The 18,171-nt window shown below is 40.6% G+C and overlaps 2 non-coding genes across 2 annotated transcripts; both read right to left on the reverse strand.

Moving 5' to 3' along the window:
- Positions 1-639: 639 nt before the first annotated feature.
- LOC130977828 (small nucleolar RNA R71) lies at positions 640-747 on the reverse strand. The gene has a single exon (XR_009085503.1). It is a non-coding gene; the product is annotated as a small nucleolar RNA R71 (small nucleolar RNA).
- A 5,759-nt stretch (positions 748-6,506) lies between these two features.
- Positions 6,507-6,614, reverse strand: LOC130978572 (small nucleolar RNA R71). The gene has a single exon (XR_009086195.1). It is a non-coding gene; the product is annotated as a small nucleolar RNA R71 (small nucleolar RNA).
- Between the last annotated feature and the right edge of the window lie 11,557 nt (positions 6,615-18,171).

Here is an 18,171-nt window from a genome sequence, read left to right on the forward strand (position 1 = left end):
CTTTTGGACTAACACTATCTCTTAATGCAAAATTCGAACTCCATCTTCTTTGATAAGTTCGAATTTTCTACTTCTGTCTTCTACTTTTCTTTTCCTCTGACACCTCAAGGAATCTCTATACTGTGACATAGAGGATTCCATATTTTCTTGTTTTCTTCTCTTTCATATGAGCAGGAACAAAGACAAAGGCATTCTTGTTGAAGCTGACCGAATTCTTCAAAGAAGAAGAACACATGGCAGCCGAAAACAACAACAATGCAAACAATGCAAGGAAGGTGCTGGGTGACTTTACTGCACCTACTCCTGATTTTTATGGGAGAAGCATCTCTATCCCTGCCATTGGAGCAAACAACTTTGAGCTTAAGCCTCAATTAGTTTCTCTAATGCAACAGAATTGCAAGTTCCATGGACTTCCAATGGAAGATCCTCATCAGTTCTTAGCTGAATTCTTGCAAATCTGTGACACAGTCAAGACTAATGGGGTAGACCCTGAGGTCTATAGACTGATGCTATTCCCTTTTTGCTGTAAGAGACAGAGCTAGGACATGGTTGGACTCACAACCTAAAGAAAGCCTGGACTCATGGGAAAAGCTAGTCAATGCCTTCTTGGCAAAGTTCTTTCCACCTCAAAAATTGAGTAAGCTTAGAGTGGAAGTCCAAACCTTCAGACAGAAGGATGGAGAATCCCTCTATGAAGCTTGGGAAAGATACAAATAATTAATCAGAAGATGTCCCTCAGACATGCTTTCTGAATGGAGCATCATAGGTATTTTCTATGATGGTCTCTCTGAACTATCCAAGATGTCTTTGGATAGCTCTTCTGGAGGATCTCTTCATCTGAAGAAGACGCCTACTGAAGCTCAAGAACTGATTGAAATGGTTGCAAATAACCAATTCATGTACACTTCTGAAAGGAATCCTGTGAACAATGGGACTAGTCAGAAGAAAGGAGTTCTTGAGATTAACACTCTGAATGCCATACTGGCTCAGAACAAGATATTGACTCAACAAGTCAATTTAATTTCTCAAAGTCTGTCTGGAATGCAAAATGCACCAAACAGTACTAAGGAAGCTTCATCTGAGGAAGAAGCCTATGATCCTGAGAACCCTTCAATGGAAGAGGTGAATTACCTAGAACCCTATGAAAACACCTACAATTCTTCATGGAGAAATCACCCCAATTTCTCATGGAAGAATCAAGAGAGACCTCAACAAGGTTTCAATAACAATAATGGTGGAAGAAACAGGTTTAGCAATGGCAAGCCTTTTCCATCATCTTCTCAGCAACAGACAGAGAGTTCTAAGCAGAATACCTCTGACTTAGCAACCATGGTCTCTGATCTAATCAAAACCACTCAAAGTTTCATGACTGAAACAAGGTCCTCCATTAGAAATTTGGAAGGACAAGTGAGTCAGCTGAGCAAGAAAATTACTGAACTCCCTCCTAGTACTCTCCCAAGCAATACAGAAGAAAATCCAAAAGGAGAGTGCAAGGCCATCAACATGGCCGAATATGGAGAGGAAAGAGAGGAGGTGGACGCCACTGAGGAAGACCTCAATGGGCGTGCACCAACCTCCTCTGAGTTCCCCAATGAGGAACCATGGGAATCTGAGGCTCAAAATGAGACCATAGAGATTCCATTGGACTTACTTCTGCCCTTCATGAGCTCTGATGAGTATTCTTCCTCTGAAGAGGATGAATATGTCACTGAAGAGCAAGTTGCTAAATATCTTGGAGCAATCATGAAGCTAAATGACAAGTTATTTGGAAATGAGACTTGGGAAGATGAACCTCCCTTGCTCACCAAAGAACTGGATGACTTGTCTAGGCAGAAACTGCCTCAAAAGAGGCAGGATCCTGGAAAGTGCATGGATGAATCCATCATCCTTGGCAGACCCTTCCTAGCCACAGCAAAGGCTGTGATTGATGTTGATGGAGGAGAGTTGATCATTCAAGTGAATGAAGAATCCTTGGTGTTTTAAGGCTCAAGGATATCCCTCTGTCACCATGGAGAAGAAGCATGAAGAGCTTCTCTCAAATCAGAGACAAACAGAGCCCCCACAGTCAAACTCTAAGTTTGGTGTTGGGAGGTTCCAACATTGCTCTGAATATCTGTGAGGCTCCATGAGAGCCCTCTGTCAAGCTACTGACATTAAAGAAGCGCTTGTTGGGAGGCAACCCAATGTTTTATAGTTAACTATTTTCTTTTGTTATTTTATCCTTTTTGTAGGTTGATGATCATAAGAAGTCACAAAATCCATTGAAAAAGCAAAAACAGAATGAAAAACAGGAAGAAAAATAGCACACCCTGGAGGAAGAACCTGCTGGCGTTTAAACGCCAGTCAGGCTAGCAGATGGGCGTTTAACGCCCAGTCTGGTGCCATTCTGGGCGTTTAACGCCAGAAAGGGGCACCAGACTGGCGTTAAACGCCAGTAAAGGGCACCAACCTGGCGTTAAACGCCAGGAATGGGCACCAGCCCGGCGTTTAACGCCAGAAATGGCTCAAAACGTGGATTTTGATGCCATTTGGTGCAGGGATGACTTTTCCTTGACACCTAAGGATCTGTGGACCCCACAGGATCCCTGATGAGCGGATAATTTGTATGCTTTTTGGCATTGTTTTTAGTATGTTTTTGATATCTTTTAGTTAGATTTTAGTACATTTTTATTAGTTTTTATTTAAAATTCACTTTTCTGGACTTTACTATGAGTTTGTGTGTTTTTCTGTGATTTCAGGTATTTTCTGGCTGAAATTGAGGGACCTGAGCAAAAATCTGATTCAGAGACCAAAAAGGACTGCAGATGCTGTTGGATTCTGACCTCCCTGCACTCGAAGTGGATTTTCTGGAGCTACAGAAGCCCAATTGGCGCGCTCTCAACGGCGTTGGAAAGTAGACATCCAGGGCTTTCCAGCAATATATAATAGTCCATACTTTGTCCAAGATTTGATGGCCCAAACCCGCAAAGCAATCCGGCCTCAGGAATTCCAGCGTTAAACGCCGGAACAGGAATAAAAGTTGGAGTTAAACGCCCAAACTGGCATGGGAGCTGGCGTTTTAACTCCAGAAAAGTTCTCTACACGAATTTCCTTGATTGCTCAGCCCAAGCACACACCAAGTGGGCCCGGAAGTGGATTTTTATGTCATTTACTCATCTTTGTACACCTAGGCTACTAGTTATCTATAAGTAGGACCTTTTACTATTGTATTTGTATCGGACTTTGGTAGCTATCGAGACTTTGGTAGCTATCTTTGTTTTATGCTATCTTAGACCTCTGGGAGGCTGGCCATTCGGCCATGCCTAGACCCTGTTCTTATGTATTTTCAACGGTGGAGTTTCTACACACCATAGATTAAGGGTGTGGAGCTCTGCTGTACCTCGAGTATTAATGCAATTACTATTGTTCTTCCATTCAATTCCGCTTGTTCTTTTACCAAGATATCACTTGTTCTTCAACATGATGATGGTGATGATTGACGCCCATCACCACTCTCACCTATGAACAAGGTGACTGACAACCATTCTTGTTCTACAAGCATTCGAGGCTTAGTGAATATCTCTTGGATTCTTCGGAGTCTTCGTGGTATAGGCAGGACCTGATGGCAGCATTCAAGAGAATCCGGAAGGTCTAACCTTGTCTGTGGTGTTCTGAGTAGGATTCAATGACTGAATGACTGTGACGTGCTTCAAACCCTGAGGGCGGGGCGTTAGCGATAACGCAAAAGAATCACTGGATTCTATTCCGCGCCTGATTGAGAACCGACAGATGAATTCCGCTATGCCGTGACAGGACATATGCAATCGCTTTCACTGAGAGGATGGGAGGTAGCTGCTGACAACAGTGAGACCCTATACGAGCTTGCCATGGAAAGGAGTAAGAAAGGATTGGATGAAGGCTGTAGGAAAGCAGAGAGACGGAAGGGAAGGCATCTTCATACACTTGTCTGAAGCTCATACACCAATGATATACATAAGTATCACTATCTTTATCTTCTATGTTATTTTCGTTCATCACCATATACATCTGAGTTTGCCTGACTAAGATTTACAAGATGACCATAGCTTGCTTCAATACTAACAATCTCCGTGGGATCGACCCTTACTCACGTAAGGTTTTATTACTTGGACGACCCAGTGCACTTGCTGGTTAGTTGTGCGAAGTTGTGTAATGCCATGGTATTGAGCGCACCAAGTTTTTGGAGCCATTACCAGGGATTATGAGAGTTGTGAAAAAGTATAGTTCACAATTTCGCCGACCAAGTTTTGGCGCCGTTGCCGGGGATTGTTCATGTTTTGAGCAAGCTTTTGGTAACATCAGAGCCAAGATCCGGCAACAACATCAAATTTTTGGTGTTATTGCCCGGGATTGTTTAGGCTGGACAACTGACGGTTCATCTTGTTGCTTAGATTAGGTATTTTTTTTGAAATTCTTGAAGGTGAATTCTAGAGTTTCATGATGATTTGTTGAAATCTGGCTGGCTGAGAAGCCATGTCTAATCTGATTGGACCGAGGTTTCAACTTATCACCACAAGAGCTTGTTGATTTCGTATCAATCTTGCTGTTGGAGCAGTGATTTGCTAAGGCTTGGCTGACCTTGGTCATGTCTAGTGTTTTGGACCGAAGCTTTCTTTGAAAGCTTGGCTGGCTGTGAAGCCATGTCTAATTCCTGGACCGGAGCCTTAGACTAGCATTGCACTGATTCCTGGAATTCTCATTAAGAATTTTGATACTTTTTTTTCACTTAATTTTCGAAAAATACAAAAAAATTTGCAAACCATAAAATCCCAAAATATTTCTTGTTTGAGTCTAGAGTCTCATCTTAAGTTTAGTGTCAAATGCATGTTTTTGTTATTTTTTCGAATCCATGCATATATTTCTTTGTTTTGATCTTTGAATTCTATTGACTTGAAGTATTTTGTGTGTCTCATATGCATTTTCATGTTGTTAGTGTCAGTAGTACACAAACTGCTAAGTTTGGTGTCTTGCATGCATTGTTAATTGATTCCTTTTGCATTTTGATTATCAAAAAAATCCAAAATATTTTTAATTTGTGTCCTTTCAAGTCAATGATACAAAGAATTGAAGATTCAAAACATGCTGCAGAGGAATTATACAGAAAAAGCTGAGCATTCAAAAATGCCCAGTGAAGAAGGCAGACTGGCGTTTAAACGCCAGCCAGGGTACCTGGTTGGGCGTTTAACGCCCAAAGAGGTAGCATTTTGGGCGTTAAACGCCAGAATGTATACCATTCTGGGCGTTTAACGCCAGGATGGTGCAGGGGGAAGATTTTGTTTTCAAATCAATTTTTTTCAAATTTTTCAAAATCAAATCTTTTTCAAATCAAATCTTTTCAATCAAATGTTTTCAAAATCAATTTCTTTCCTTTTTAAAAGATACTTACTAACAATTAATGATTTGATTGAACATCACAAGATTGTTACCTTTTCTGTTGAGAAAGGTTTGAATGTTTCAAATCATATCTTTTCTTGTTAGGCAAGTCATTCATTTTTTTAAAATCATATCTTTTCAAATTGTTTTTAAAATCATATCTTTTCAAATAGTTTTCAAATCATATCTTCTCAATCACATTTTTTTTTTCATATCTTCTTAACCACATCTTTTTCAAAATAACTTTCAATCAAATCTTCTTAATTTCTAATTTCTAATTCTTTTTCAAAAATCACTTAATTTCTTTTCCACTTTTATTTTCGAAAATTAATTAATGTTTTTCAAAATAATTTCAAAATTTTTCACTTGATTTTCGAAAATAAACTTCCCTCCCTCTCACATCCTTCTGTTTATGGAGTGCCACTCCTTCTCAATGCACAATTCGAACCTTATCTAACTAAAGTTCGAATTTATCTTCTCCTTCTTCTTTCTATTTCTCTTTTCCTCTGACACTTAAAGGAATCTCTATACTGTGACATAGAGGATTCCACATTTTCTTGTTCCCTTCTCTTTCATATGAGCAGGAGCAAGGACAAAGGCATTCTTGTTGAAGCTGATCCTGAACCTGAAAGGACTTTGAAGAGAAAGCTAAGAGAAGCCAAAGCACAACTCTCTTTAGAGGACCTGACCGAATTCTTCAAGGAAGAAAACATGGCAGCAGAAAACAACAACAATGCAAACAATGCAAGGAAGGTGCTGGGTGACTTTACTGCACCTACTCCTGATTTTTATGGGAGAAGCATCTCTATCCCTGCCATTGGAGCAAACAACTTTGAGCTTAAGCCTCAATTAGTTTCTCTAATGCAACAGAATTGCAAGTTCCATGGACTTCCAATGGAAGATCCTCATCAGTTTTTAGCTGAATTCTTGCAAATCTGTGACACAGTCAAGACTAATGGGTTAACCCTGAAGTCTATAGACTGATGCTATTCCCTTTTGCTGTAAGAGACAGAGCTAGAATATGGTTGGACTCTCAACCTAAAGAAAGCCTGGACTCATGGGAAAAGCTAGTCAATGCCTTCTTGGCAAAATTCTTTCCACCACAAAGATGGAGTAAGCTTAGAGTGGAAGTCCAAACCTTTAGACAAAAGGATGGAGAATCCCTCTATGAAGCTTGGGAAAGATACAAACAATTAATCAGAAAATGTCCTTCTGACATGCTTTCTGAATGGAGCATCATAGGTATTTTCTATGATGGTCTCTCTGAACTATCCAAGATGTCTTTGGATAGCTCTGCTGGAGGATCTCTTCATCTGAAGAAGACGCCTACAGAGGCTCAAGAGCTCATTGAAATGGTTGCAAATAACCAATTCATGTACACTTCTGAAAGTAATCCTGTGAACAATGGGACAAGTCAGAAGAAAAGAGTTCTTGAGATTGACACTCTGAATGCCATATTGGCTCAGAACAAGATATTGACTCAACAAGTCAATCTAATTTCTCAGAGTCTGTCTGGAATGCAAAATGCACATGGCAGTACTAAGGAAGCTTCATCTGAGGAAGAAGCTTATGATCCTGAGAACCCTTCAATGGAAGAGATGAATTACCTAGGAGAACCATATGGAAACACCTATAATTCTTCATGGAGAAATCACCCAAATTTCTCATGGAAGAATCAAGAGAGACCTCAACAAGGTTTCAATAATAATAATGGTGGAAGAAACAGGTTTAGCAATGGCAAGCCTTTTCCATCATCTTCTCAGCAACAGACAGAGAGTTCTAAGCAGAATACTTCTGACTTAGCAACAATGGTCTCTGATCTAATAAAGACCACTCAAAGTTTCATGAATGAAACAAGGTCCTCCATCAGAAATTTGGAAGGACAAGTTGGTCAGCTGAGCAAGAAAATTACTGAACTCCCTCCTAGTACTCTCCCAAGTAATACAGAAGAAAATCCAAAAGGAGAGTGCAAAGCCATAGACATGGCCGAATATGGAGAGGAAAGAGAGGAGGAGGACGCCACTGAGGAAGACCTCAGTGGGCCTGTACCAATCTCCTCTGAGTTCCTCAATGAGGAACAATGGGAATCTGAGGCTCAAAATGAGACCATAGAGATTCCATTGGACTTACTTCTGCCACTCATGAGCTCTGGTGAGTATTCTTCCTCTGAAGAGGATGAGTATGTCACTGAAGAGCAAGTTGCTAAATACTTTGGAGCAATCATGAAGCTAAATGACTAGTTATTTGGAAATGAGACTTGGGAAGATGAACCTCCCTTGCTCACCAAGGAACTGGATGACTTGTCTAGGCAGAAATTGCCTCAAAAGAGACAAGATCCTGGGAAGTGCATGGAAGAATCCATCATCCTTGGCAGACCCTTCCTAGCCACAGCAAAGGCTGTGATTGATGTTGATAGAGGAGATTGATCATTCAAGTGAATGAAGAATCCTTTGTGTTTAAGGCCCAAGGACATCCCTCTATCACCATGGAGAGGAAGCTTGAAGAGCTTCCCTCAAATCAGAGACAAACAGAGCCCCCACAGTCAAACTCTAAGTTTGGTGTTGGGAGGCCACAACCAAACTCTAAGTTTGGTGTTGAACCCCCACATTCAAACTCTAAGTTTGGTGTTGGGAGGTTCCAACATTGCTCTGATCATTTATGAGGCTCCATGAGAGTCCTCTGTCAAGCTAATGACATTAAAGAAGCGCTTGTTGGGAGGCAACCCAATGTTTTATAATTAACTATTTTCTTTTGTTATTTTATGTTTTTTGTAGGTTGATGATCATGAGAAGTCACAAAATCCATTGAAAAAGCAAAAACAGAATGAAAAACAGGAAGAAAAAACAGCACACCCTGGAGGAAGAACTCACTGGCGTTTAAACGCCAGTGAGGCTAGCAGTTGGGCGTTTAACGCCCAGTCTGGCACCATTCTGGGCGTTTAACGCCAGAAAGGGGCACCAGACTGGCGTTAAACGCCAGGAAAGGGCAAGAACCTGGCGTTAAACGCCAGGAATGGGCACCAGCCCGGCGTTTAACGCCAGAAATGGCTCAAAACGTGGATTTTGATGCTATTTGGTGCAGGGATGACTTTTCCTTGACACCTAAGGATCTGTGGACCCCACAGGATCCCCACCAACCCCACCACCCTCTCTTCTTCTTCACCATTCACCAATCACCTCAATACCTCTTCACCACTCACATCCATCTCCTCCATTTCTTCTTCTTCTACTCTCTTCTTTCTTCTTTTGCTCGAGGACGAGCAAACCTTTTAAGTTTGGTGTGGTAAAAGCATTGCTTTTTGTTTTTCCATAACCATTTATGGCATCCAAAGCCGGTTCAACTGAGAAGGCATGACCTCAAGCCCATCACTAAGAAGAAGATGGAGCAAACAAGAGACCCCTCTCATCAAGAGATCCCTGAGATACCTCAAGGGATGCACTTTCCTCCACAAGACTACTGGGAGCAAATTAACACCTCCCTAGGAAAATTAAGTTCTAACATGGGACAACTAAGGGTGGAGCACCAAGAACATGCCATCCTCCTCCATGAAATTGGAGAAGATCAAAGGATCATGAGAGAGGAGCAACAAAGACAAGGAAGAAACATTGAGAAGCTCAAGCACTCCATAAGACCTTCAAGAGGAAGAACAAGCCGCCATCACTGAGGTGGACCCGTTCTTTAATCTCCTTGTTCTTTATTTTTCTGTTTTTCGAAAAATATGCTTTATGTTTATCCATGTTTGTGTCTTATGATCATTAGTGTCTTAGTGTCTATGCCTTAAAGCTATGAATATGAATCCATCACCTTTCTTAAATGAAAACTGTTTTTATCACAAAAGAACAAGAAGTACAGGATTTCAAATTCATCTTTAAAACTAGCTTAATTAGTTTGATGTGGTGACAATACTTTTTGTTTTCTGAATGTATGCTTGAACAGTGCATATGTCTTTTGAATTTGTGGTTCATGAATGTTAAAGTTGTTGGCTCTTGAAAGAATGATGAAAAAGGAGACATGTTACTGAGGATCTGAAAAATCATTAAAATGATTCTTGAAGCAAGAAAAAGCAGTGAATACAAATTTAAAAAAAAAAAAAAAAAAAAAGAGAGAAGCAGAAAAACGAAAAAAAAAAGGAGAAAGAAAAAGAAAAGAAAGAAATAAAGTTGTGATCCAAGGCAAAAAGAGTGTGCTTAAGAACCCTGGACACCTCTAATTGGGGACTTTAGCAAAGCTGAGTCACAATCTGAAAAGGTTCACCCAATTATGTGTCTGTGGCATGTATGTATCCGGTGGTAATACTGGAAGACAGAGTGCTTTGGGCCACGGCCAAGACTCACAAAATAGCTGTGTTCAAGAATCATCATACTTAACTAAGAGAATCAATAACATTATCTGGATTCTGAGTTCCTAAAGAAGCCAATCATTCTGAATTTCAAAGGATAAAGTGAGATGCCAAAACTGTTCGGAGGCAAAAAGCTACTAGTCCCGCTCATCTAATTTGGAGCTTAGTTTCATTGATAATTTGGAGTCTATAGTATATTCTCTTCTTTTTTATCTTATTTGATTTTCAGTTGCTTGGGGACAAGCAACAATTTAAGTTTGGTGTTGTGATGAGCGGATAATTTGTATGCTTTTTGGCATTGTTTTTAGTATGTTTTTGATATCTTTTAGTTAGATTTTAGTACATTTTTATTAGTTTTTATTTAAAATTCACTTTTCTGGACTTTACTATGAGTTTGTGTGTTTTTCTGTGATTTCAGGTATTTTCTGGCTGAAATTGAGGGACCTGAGCAAAAATCTGATTCAGAGACCAAAAAGGACTGCAGATGCTGTTGGATTCTGACCTCCCTGCACTCGAAGTGGATTTTCTGGAGCTACAGAAGCCCAATTGGCGCGCTCTCAACGGCGTTGGAAAGTAGACATCTAGGGCTTTCCAGCAATATATAATAGTCCATACTTTGTCCAAGATTTGATGGCCCAAACCCGCAAAGCAATCCGGCCTCAGGAATTCCAGCGTTAAACGCCGGAACAGGAATAAAAGTTGGAGTTAAACGCCCAAACTGGCATGGGAGCTGGCGTTTAACTCCAGAAAAGTTCTCTACACGAATTTCCTTGATTGCTCAGCCCAAGCACACACCAAGTGGGCCCGGAAGTGGATTTTTATGTCATTTACTCATCTTTGTACACCTAGGCTACTAGTTATCTATAAGTAGGACCTTTTACTATTGTATTTGTATCGGGACTTTGGTAGCTATCGAGACTTTGGTAGCTATCTTTGTTTTATGCTATCTTAGACCTCTGGGAGGCTGGCCATTCGGCCATGCCTAGACCCTGTTCTTATGTATTTTCAACGGTGGAGTTTCTACACACCATAGATTAAGGGTGTGGAGCTCTGCTGTACCTCGAGTATTAATGCAATTACTATTGTTCTTCCATTCAATTCCGCTTGTTCTTTTACCAAGATATCACTTGTTCTTCACATGATGATGGTGATGATTGACGCCCATCACCACTCTCACCTATGAACAAGGTGACTGACAACCATTCTTGTTCTACAAGCATTCGAGGCTTAGTGAATATCTCTTGGATTCTTCGGAGTCTTCGTGGTATAGGCAGGACCTGATGGCAGCATTCAAGAGAATCCGGAAGGTCTAACCTTGTCTGTGGTGTTCTGAGTAGGATTCAATGACTGAATGACTGTGACGTGCTTCAAACCCTGAGGGCGGGGGCGTTAGTGATAACGCAAAAGAATCACTGGATTCTATTCCGCGCCTGATTGAGAACCGACAGATGAATTCCGCTATGCCGTGACAGGACATATGCAATCGCTTTCACTGAGAGGATGGGAGGTAGCTGCTGACAACAGTGAGACCCTATACGAGCTTGCCATGGAAAGGAGTAAGAAAGGATTGGATGAAGGCTGTAGGAAAGCAGAGAGACGGAAGGGAAGGCATCTTCATACACTTGTCTGAAGCTCATACACCAATGATATACATAAGTATCACTATCTTTATCTTCTATGTTATTTTCGTTCATCACCATATACATCTGAGTTTGCCTGACTAAGATTTACAAGATGACCATAGCTTGCTTCAATACTAACAATCTCCGTGGGATCGACCCTTACTCACGTAAGGTTTTATTACTTGGACGACCCAGTGCACTTGCTGGTTAGTTGTGCGAAGTTGTGTAATGCCATGGTATTGAGCGCACCAAGTTTTTGGAGCCATTACCAGGGATTATGAGAGTTGTGAAAAAGTATAGTTCACAATTTCGCCGACCAATCCCCACCAACCCCACCACCCTCTCTTCTTCTTCACCCATTCACCAATCACCTCAATACCTCTTCACCACTCACATCCATCTCCTCCATTTCTTCTTCTTCTACTCTCTTCTTCCTTCTTTTGCTCGAGGACGAGCAAACCTTTTAAGTTTGGTGTGGTAAAAGCATTGCTTTTTGTTTTTTCATAACCATTTATGGCATCCAAAGCCGGTTCAACTGAGAAGGCATGACCTCAAGCCCATCACTAAGAAGAAGATGGAGCAAACAAGAGACCCCTCTCATCAAGAAATCCCTGAGATACCTCAAGGGATGCACTTTCCTCCACAAGACTATTGGGAGCAACTGAACACCTCCCTAGGAAGAATTAAGTTCCAACATGGGACAACTAAGGGTGGAGCACCAAGAACATGCCATCCTCCTCCATGAAATTGGAGAAGATCAAAGGATCATAAGAGAGGAGCAACAAAGACAAGGAAGAGACATTGAGGAGCTCAAACACTCCATAGGATCTTCAAGAAGAAGAAAGAGCCGCCATTACTAAGGTGGACCCGTTCTTTAATCTCCTTGTTCTTTATTCTTCTGTTTTTCGAATTTTAGTGCTTTATGTTTATCCATGTTTGTGTCTTATGATCATTAGTGTCTTAGTGTCTATGCCTTAAAGCTATGAATATGAATCCATCACCTTTCTTAAATGAAAACTGTTTTTAATCAAAAGAACAAGAAGTACAGGATTTCAAATTCATCTTTAAAACTAGCTTAATTAGTTTGATGTGGTGGCAACATTTTTGTTTTCTGAATGTATGCTTAAACAGTGCATATGTCTTTTGAATTTGTGGTTCATGAATGTTAAAATTGTTGGCTCTTGAAAGAATGATGAAAAAGGAGACATGTTATTGAGGATCTGAAAAATCATAAAAATGATTCTTGAAGCAACAAAAAGCAGTGAATACAAAAAAAAAAGGGGGAGAAAGAGAAAAAGAAAGAAAAAGAAAGAAATAAAGTTGTGATCCAAGGCAATAAGAGTGTGCTTAAGAACCCTGGACACCTCTAATTGGGGACTTTAGCAAAGCTGAGTCACAATCTGAAAAGGTTCACCCAATTATGTGTCTGTGGCATGTATGTATCCGGTGGTAATACTGGAAGACAGAGTGCTTTGGGCCACGGCCAAGACTCAATAAGTAGCTGTGTTCAAGAATCATCATACTTAACTAGGAGAATCAATAACACTATCTGGATTCGGAGTTCCTAAAGAAGCCAATCATTCTGAATTTCAAAGGATAAAGTGAGATGCCAAAACTATTCGGAGGCAAAAAGCTACTGGTCCCGCTCATCTAATTTGGAGCTTAGTTTCATTGATAATTTGGAGTTTATAGTATATTCTCTTCTTTTTATCTTATTTGATTTTCAGTTGCTTGGGGACAAGCAACAATTTAAGTTTGGTGTTGTGATGAGCGGATAATTTGTATGCTTTTTGGCATTGTTTTTAGTATGTTTTTGATAGTTTTAGTTGAGTTTTTATTATATTTTTATTAGTTTTTAGTTAAAATTCACTTTTCTGGACTTTACTATGAGTTTGTGTGTTTTTCTGTGATTTCAGGTATTTTCTGGCTGAAATTGAGGGATCTGAGCAAAAATCTGATCCAGAGACTCAAAAGGACTGCAGATGCTGTTGGATTCTGACCTCCCTGCATTCGAAGTGGATTTTCTGGAGCTACAGAAGCCCAATTGGCGCGCTCTCAACGGCGTTGGAAAGTAGACATCCTGGGCTTTCCAGCAATATATGATAGTCCATACTTTGCCCAAGATTTGATGGCCCAAACCGGCGTTCAAAGTCACCCTCAGAATTCCCAGCGTTAAACGCCCAAACTGGCACAAGAATGGGAGTTAAACGCCCAAACTGGCACTAAAACGGGAGTTAAACGCCAAGAAGAGTCTCTACACGAAAAATGCTTCATTGCTCAGCCCAAGCACACACCAAGTGGGCCCGGAAGTGGATTTTTATGTCATTTACTCACCTTTGTACACCTTAGGCTACTAGTTTTCTATAAGTAGGACCTTTTACTATTGTATTTTTATCTTGGTTCTTCTGGTTCCCTCTCTGGGGCCGAAACCAATGATCACACTGTTCTTATGTATTTTCAACGGTGGAGTTTCTACACACCATAGATTAAGGTGTGAAGCTCTGCTGTACCTCGAGTATTAATGCAATTACTATTGTTCTTCCATTCAATTCCGCTTGTTCTTTGTCCAAGATATCACTTGTTCTTCAACATGATGAAGGTGATGATTGACGCCCATCACCATTCTCACCCATGAACAAGGTGACTGACAACCATTCTTGTTCTACAAGCATCTGAGGCTTAGTGAATATCTCTTGGATTCTTCGGAGTCTTCGTGGTATAGGCAGGACTTGATGGCAGCATTCAAGAGAATCCGGAAGGTCTAACCTTGTCTGTGGTATTCTGAGTAGGATTCAATGATTGAATGACTGTGACGTGCTTCAAACCTGTAACTTACTGGGCGTTAGTGACAGACGCAAAAGAGTTATTCTATTCCGGTAGGGGAGGGAACCAAACCGGTGACTGGCAGCACTGTGACAGAGTGTGTGCATTAGCTTTCACTGCGCGGATGGGAGGTAGCTGCTGACAACAGTGAGACCCTATACGAGCTTGCCATGGAAAGGAGTAAGAAGGATTGGATGAAGGCAGTAGGAAAGCAGAGAGACGGAAGGGAAGGCATCTTCATACGCTTGTCTGAAGCTCTTACACCAATGATATACATAAGTATCTCTATCTTTATCTTTATGTTATTTTCGTTCATCACTCATACCCATTTGAGTCTGCCTGACTGAGATTTACAAGGTGACCATAGCTTGCTTCATACCACCAATCTCCGTGGGATCGACCCTTACTCACGTAAGGTATTACTTGGACGACCTAGTGCACTTGCTGGTTAGTTGTGCGAAGTTGTAGTGATCACAATTTCGTGCACCAGTTATATTACTTGAATGCTATGAATGGATGATTTCTCATGAAATTTTGCAAGACTTTGATGCAATTGTTTGGATGATTTCAGGGAAGAAGAGGCTAGGCAAGGAAGCAACAAAAATCAATAAAGGAAGCTTGAATATTAAATAGGACGTTTAAGCTCCAGTTTAAGGTTAAACTGGAGCTTAAACGCCAAAATCATGAGAAGAGAGGAAATGCTGTAACTAGCGTTTAACCTCCAGTTTGACCTCAAACTGGAAGTTAATCGCCAGAATGAGAGAGGGCACTAAGGAGCATTCCACGTTTAACCTCCAGTTTTACCTCAAACTGGAGGTTAAATGCCAGAATGAAAATGGAACTAAGGGAGGCACAAAAGCATTTCCACGTTTAACCTCCAGTTTGACCTCAAACTAGAGGTTAAACGTGTGCGACACTTTCTTTTCTCACCAAGAAGCATTCCACGTTTAACCTCCAGTTTGACCTCAAACTGGAGGTTAAACGCCAGAAGCAAGAGAGGCACCAGAAGAGTTCCACGTTTAACCTCCAGTTTGACCTCAAACTGGAGGTTAAACGTGTTCGATAGTTTTTCTCCTCCAGGGGTTGCTTTCTTCATTTCCAAGTTTAACCTCCAGTTTGACCTCAAACTGGAGGTTAAACGTGTTCGATCCTAATTGTCTCCAGGGGTTGCTTTCTTCAATTCCAAGTTTAACCTCCAGTTTAACCTTAAACTGGAGGTTAAACGTGTTCAACTATGTACACTCCTGGGGTGTTTTCTTCCAATTCCACGTTTAAGTCTTAGTTTGACCTTAAACTAAAACTTAAACTTCAACTTAAACACCACCATTTGAAAAGGTTTCTGGGCCAATTATATTGAAGTTTAAGTTAGCAATTGAGCACAAATATTAACTTAAACTTATTATGGCATGAAACCCAATTGAATATCATGGTTTATGGGATTGGGCCTCAAGAATTGATGAGTCTGGAACTTCAAATTATTGAGTCTTGTGTCATTACTTGCTTATCACTAAGTTTGCTCAATGAATGTTACAGAATTGGATCACAGCCTCATCAGGAATATGGACCATAAGCCTAAAGCAAAAGGAAATCAAGGAAAGGCCTCAAAGCCCAAGAAACACAACAGAAGCTCAATTTAGAAAGTGTATAAATAGGATAGAATTGAAGTTAGTTAGCACTTTTCGACACTTTAGAACTTTTCATATTGTGTAATTGAATTCTGAGCTATGACTCACTAAACCCCTTTCATTGGTTAGGGAGCTCTATTGTAATTCAATGAATCAATAATAGTTTTATCTTCTTCTTCAATCTTTTCTCTTGAATTTTGTTAGAAAGCTTCTCGATCTAACTCCATTGGGTAGTTGTCTTGGGAAAGAAACTACCCATAATTGGAATCCTTCGGAACCTTGGGAAAGGAATGATGGATTCATGCTAGAGAAGCTTTCTCACAGTGAATTGGATTGGGGTTTGGATGGATATTGTGACATGTAATCCTACTAAATTGTGGTCCATGAAATTGTGTGGTATAATCAGTGATCAAGCTACATCTCTTCTTATGAACATTTAAACCAAGGGATTGGGAATTTGTTTGTTTTTAGAGAGAATTGGTGAGCCAAGGAATTGGGATCCAATCATATAAGATTGCCAAGCAAAATACAATGAATGCATTGGTTGAGGAAGAGATGAACATTTTGATTCGGAGATTTCAATATCTCCTAACCCCAATGAACTCCCCATTTCTGATCTCCACTTTCTATTTACATTCTGCAACTTTCAATTCATGCCATCACCCCAATTCCCTTTTTAATTTCAGCAATTTAACTTTTAGCACTTAATTTCTCGCAATTTAAGATTCTGCTAATTTCATTTCCTTGCAATTTACATTTCCCGCCAATTTACTTTATGCAATTCACATCCAATTCTTGATTTCGCTCAACTAACCAAACTTCTAATTCGAATTGCTCACTCAACCAATCCTTGTGGGATTCGACCTCACTCTATTGTGAGTTTTTACTTGACGATAACCGGTGCACTTGCCGGAAGGAATTTTGCCGATCGTGCAATTTCCTTAATCGTAGCTATACTCAGTTTATAGCGCATCAAGTTTATGGCGCCGTTGCCGGGGATTGGTTTTCGATTGACAATTCTCCAATTGGAAGTTAACTAGATTGAGCATTTTTCTTGTTTTTGTTAATTCAGTTCAAGTTACTTGTTGAATTTTAATTCCTGCACTCTGTTATTTGCTTTTTCTTTCTTTATGCCTTTACATTCAAGCAACTAACTCCCTAACCCACTAACTATTTGAATTAATTCCTCAACTGCTCTAACCATACTCTTCCATTAACCAAGAGTATTTCACTTGTTTGTTGCCTGTGCTGTGTTCTTGTATGACAGGTAGGAGAGGAGAGACATCAACTCCTCCATATACCGAACCAGAGAGGACCCTTCATAGACGTAGAAGGGAAGCAAGAGGGAAGAGAGTACTGAGAGAAGAGGAATCTGAAGGAGAATCTGAGGACAACTTTGAGGAAGCTCTAGATCTCAACATGGATAGAGAATTTCACAACCATGAGAGGGCTGATGGAAACAATGCTATTCCTGAGAGAAGAGTTCTTGGTTCATACATAAACCCAACCTCTGGGAATTGTGGTAGCAGCATTCAGAAACCACCCATTCAAGCCAACAATTTTGAACTCAAGCCACAGCTAATATCATTGGTGGAGAATCATTGTTCATTTGGTGGGAGTGCTAGTGAAGATCCCAACCAACATCTCACAAAATTCCTGAGAATTTGCGACACAGTGAAGTCCAATGGAGTCCAGGATGATGCCTATAAACTGCTCTTGTTCCCATTTTCACTTAGGGACAAGGCAGCTAAGTGGTTGGAATCATTCCCAAGGGACAGCCTAACAACCTGGGAGGAGGTGGAGAGCAAGTTTCTGGCACGTTTCTACCCCCCACAAAAGGTCAATAGGCTTCGATCTGAGGTTCAAACTTTTAGACAACAAGATGGTGAGACGCTCTACGAGGCATGGGAGAGGTTCAAAGAATTGACAAGGAAATGTCCACCCAACATGTTCCCTGAATGGGTGCAATTGCATATTTTCTATGATGGACTTTCTTATGAATCAAGAAAGGCTGTAGACCATTCATCAGGAGGTTCATTGAACAGGAAAAAGACTGTGGAAGAGGCCATTGAAGTGATTGAGACAGTGGCTGAGAATGAGTACTACTATGCTTCAGAGAGACACAACACTAAGGGAGTCATGGAGCTGAACCATGTTGATGCAATTCTAGCCCAAAACAAGGTATTTGCCAAGCAACTAGCAAAGCTCACAAGGAAACTAGACACAAAGCAAGTGGCTGCAATACACACACAAGATCAAGAGGAAGTAAGCATTGAAGGAGGTGATTGGGAAGAGGCCAACTATGTGGGAAATCAACAAAGGCAATCATATGATCCACATTCCAACACTTACAACTCAGGTTGGAAAAACC

This window comes from Arachis stenosperma, chromosome 4, assembly GCF_014773155.1.
Source record: "Arachis stenosperma cultivar V10309 chromosome 4, arast.V10309.gnm1.PFL2, whole genome shotgun sequence".
In the NCBI taxonomy this organism is placed as follows: domain Eukaryota; kingdom Viridiplantae; phylum Streptophyta; class Magnoliopsida; order Fabales; family Fabaceae; genus Arachis; species Arachis stenosperma.